This window comes from Limulus polyphemus, unplaced genomic scaffold (assembly GCF_000517525.1).
Source record: "Limulus polyphemus unplaced genomic scaffold, Limulus_polyphemus-2.1.2 Scaffold1703, whole genome shotgun sequence".
In the NCBI taxonomy this organism is placed as follows: domain Eukaryota; kingdom Metazoa; phylum Arthropoda; class Merostomata; order Xiphosura; family Limulidae; genus Limulus; species Limulus polyphemus.
In genome coordinates, this window is record NW_013667313.1 from 150,787 (window position 1) to 154,232 (window position 3,446).

The 3,446-nt window shown below is 29.6% G+C and overlaps 1 protein-coding gene across 11 annotated transcripts in view; it reads left to right on the plus strand.

The window, feature by feature from the left end:
* The window catches only part of LOC106464628 (protein Daple-like), a 142,667-nt gene that overhangs the window by 54,337 nt on the left and 84,884 nt on the right, over positions 1–3,446 (plus strand). The gene's annotated exons all lie outside the window — the stretch shown is intronic.

Sequence of the window (3,446 nt, forward strand, 5' to 3'; positions counted from 1 at the left end):
TAATAATCCATATTTTAATAGCATACAAGTTTTAAGTTCTTGATTTTTACAAGGGAATATTTTTAAAAATCCTGAATTTCCACTAGTGTGACCCATGCGACACATTTTGTCTTAGCATGTCATCATTCCTATTTTATCCATCACCCTTCAAAAATGTACAATTATATGTAAAATACTCTCTATAAAATAGTTATTGCTCAAACAAACCATAATTTTTATTCCTTTCACTTTTGTTTGATTACAGAGCTATCTAATAGAAAATCAGACCCCACTTGTCACATCCTCTCTTTCACGATTCGTTGATAGTTCTCTCTTACGTTTCATTATATATTACTTGTAACCAATTGAAAGTCAAGATTTTCATATGTCAAATGACATATTGTATATAGTTGTATTCTGAACAGAATATCGTAAGTTTCACTCACAGTACAAGATTCGTTCCTATGGGAAAGTTAACGACTATCTTGGATGAATTTGTAACTTCTCTTTTTGCATAGTTAGGAAGCCAGGAAAATTTTTAGAGGTAAGTGAATTTGTCTATTTTTTGCATGTTATTAGTCTATATTCTTTGGTGCATTATCTAATTATATAAAAATTGTTAAGTGCATTACTATAAGTACTTAAAAAATCAGACTTAACTGGCCTTGACAATCGAGGTCAAGAAAAAAGATTGTGTAAGTATAATATTTCTTGTTTTTCATATTTATTCTTTATTTATTATTATGAAAGTAACTAAAATCTAAAAATATGGATCTTTTTAAGTTATTTAAAACTAGATTAGGTAAAATTAATAATAATAATATAATTAAAATGGTTCACGAGGAACGAATGAGAGCAGATCGTGGGTAATGTAATTCGATAGCATAACGTGAGCTGCATGTTCATCCAGTGATTTACAACTTATAATGGCACGGATAGTAGTTAGACACAGTTCAAAGGGCAATAAAACAATAAAATTTAATTATAAATAGATGTATACTGTTACGAACTTAGAGCTACTTAGGATAAACGAATGTAGTTTCATGTTACAATTTGAAGTAATTGTAGAAAGAAAAAAGTTTAATTTAGGTTCATTTCAATTGTTTTTGGTGGTTATGAGGTTGGTCGAATTGACAAATCCCGTTTTGAGATAGGGTAGAGAAAATAACAAATAAACTATAAAGTTTTAGTGAAAAAAAAACGTTTGAAATGCATTTAGGAGTTTTTAGGAATTACACAAAGGAAATTTGAGATGAGGAAAAGTATTTTTAGTTTTAACATGAAAATTACTTTACATACAGACTATTCAAAACAAATACTTAATATATTCATGGACACATCTTTATTTTATTTTTTTAAATACTTCACAAAGAAAGATGACTTTTTTTACGTGAAAGACTTGTAATATAAACTGAAAGACTGCCAAATTTCATGAAGATATATTTACCCAATATATTGAGAGTTATATATATTAAACTTATAAAGAATTTAAATGAGTATAAAAGGTCATGTGACTCGGTCAAATTGACTGACCCACTTTGTTGAGAAGGTTAAATGACTGCATAAATTCGTAATTAAAGGTTTAAACATTGCATATTGTTAAACAGTTGATGTTATGGTGTTCAGAATTTTCTTATTTGTTACATCACTAAGACACCCATGAACATGGGAAGTTTATCTTGTTAACATGGAGTTTTTTATCTTTGTCATTTCACCATTATTATTAAAGAAATTGAACTAAATGTTAATCTGACAGGTGAACTTTTACTTCTACCATATAAGTAAGAAATTGGTCTTGTTAACTTTTCAAATTATACTTAATAATATAATTATATTTAATTTTTGCTTCTGTGCTAAAATTTGATTTCAAACTTACTTTGCTATATAACTTCCACAAATCCTTTAAGAATTATTATATTCTGCGTGTTTTTCCATTTTCATACTTTTAGAAATTTTGCAAAAAAAATTTTTTTTTGGTTATATTTTTTCATGAAGAGCCTGGTATTTTGAGTATGTCAAGTCACGAAAAATTACTTGTTATAAATGTTAATCAAACTTTATAGACCAGAATTAAAATTATTTACAAGTAACATACATATTAAAGAAGAAAATCTTTTAGAAATATTTCATTATTAAGTTTTATGATATAAATTTAACATATACATTGAACTTGTAAAGACTAGATTGCATTGAATCATCAATTTGGTACTCTTACTGTTAACTGTATTTTTTTCCATAATCCCAGTAGTATTCAAGATTCATCTAATGTAGGAGATCTAGATTAGCTCTTCATCCAAATGCTAAGCCAATAATGAGAAATAATATCCATAAATATAATTACAATAAAAAAACTATTCATGATATTTACATTAGTGGAAATAATTATGAAAACAATGATAAAAAAGGTATAAAAGGCAAATACTATGGGACTGCTACCTCAATATCTAGTGAAATGAACTTCATTATAGTAAATTCATGTGTTGATAGTTTTTAGTATAATTAATCATTATCCAATTAAGTGCCGCACCAATATAATGCCTATGTACTACTATGCCCACTAGTATTATTATTTCCTTTACATTGGTTAAATGAGTGTTATTGCATGAGCACTTTAAGGTGTGAGATATAAGATCCTGAATTACTAGCTGCAGGTAGGTACAGACAGAATTTACCTTAAAAAACACAATGAAGATGAATCAGCAAGTTTATTTAGGAAATATTTGGTTGTCAAGAAATTAATGTCGCTTTTTTTTAGATGAAAAACCCGACAAACTTGTATATCAAAACATAAAAATTTATTAAATGAAATAGTCTCCATTCTTATAGATGATGCTTTTCCATGTTACACTAAGGTTGTTAATGCCCTGATTAAAGAAATCATTTGGATTTGAAGCAAAAAACATGTTCATGTCCTCTTTAGCACCTTCCACATTTGCATACGTTTTCCAATTAAGATGGTGTTGCAGCGAATGAAAAAGATGGTAATCTGATGGTGCCATATCTAGAGAATATGGTGGGTGGGGGACAACTTCCCAACCCAACTCCATAATCATGTGTTGCATCAAACGTGCCACATGTGGACGTGCATTGTCTTGGAGAAGAAGAACGTTTCCGCTTGACGAGTGAAGGGCGTTTCTGATGAAGGGCTTGATTTAAACGTTCCATTTGCTGACTATAGATCTCTGCATTGACCATTTGCTGTTGATTGAGGAGTTTGAAATGAATTAATCCTTTGATGTCCCACCAAATGCAAAGCATCATTTTTTGCGGATGGAGTCCAGGTTTTTGGATCAGAAGTGGTTTTTGTCTAGGACTGAGACATTGTTTTTGGCATTTAATATTTGCATAGAGAATCCGTTTTTCCTCACCGGTGACAATTCGGTCCATAAATAGTTCATGCGCCATAAGAGACAAAGCAATGTTCACATGTTGGAAACGATGATCATCGGAGAGTTCTTGAGGTAACC